Consider the following 726-nt stretch of genomic DNA (forward strand, 5'->3'; position numbering starts at 1 on the left):
GTGTTGTCCCTGCATTGGAACATCTGGAGCTCAGAGCCTCTTACTTCAGCTGCAACACCGACAACAAGGTCCGTGCAAAGGGCATACAAAACAGTTTTGGGTTATTCAAACAATATGTGTAGCCCTTTTTTCAGGGACACATGTTCTCATACTTTGACTGGATATTTCAGGAGGATGAAGTATTCACATTCAACTTCAACCTGATTGTGACACACAAAAGAAAGGAAGTCACCTATGCCTTGAACAAAACCTGTTCTCCCCCTCTTCCCTGGTCTCCCAGAGAGGTCACCTGTGAGGTCAACTACATGGAAGTAAGCTTGGTTGTATCTTAATATGTGTAATTTCCAAATTTGCTCTAACCCTGGTTTCTTTGTAGGTGTCTATGAGGAGTGATATGGCCTGTCCAACTGGGATAAAGAAGGGTGACTGGGGTGCTAGTTTCAAAAGGGTATGTTTGACATGTATTCTGGGAAACTTGTGACATCCGTCATTTGCAGTTGGATAACCTAATGATACAATCAAATTCGTATATACAATTAAATGTTTGACTATGTGCTTTATTCAGGCCTATTCCTCAGCCACTTCAGATTGGCAGGTGATGTTTCAGAAAGCGCAGCTGGGGGTGTTGCCGATTAGCCTCAACACGGCTAAGATGCATGGCTATACATTTGACTTGACACATGGAAGGCTTGTCTTTCGTACTCCGTATGGACAACCTGAATCATA

The 726-nt window shown here is 43.1% G+C and overlaps 1 pseudogene; it reads left to right on the forward strand.

Annotated features, from left to right (window-relative positions):
* Positions 1-726, forward strand: part of LOC116685808 (uncharacterized) — a 6,518-nt pseudogene that overhangs the window by 1,041 nt on the left and 4,751 nt on the right.

This window comes from Etheostoma spectabile, unplaced genomic scaffold (genome assembly GCF_008692095.1).
Source record: "Etheostoma spectabile isolate EspeVRDwgs_2016 unplaced genomic scaffold, UIUC_Espe_1.0 scaffold271, whole genome shotgun sequence".
Lineage (NCBI taxonomy): Eukaryota > Metazoa > Chordata > Actinopteri > Perciformes > Percidae > Etheostoma > Etheostoma spectabile.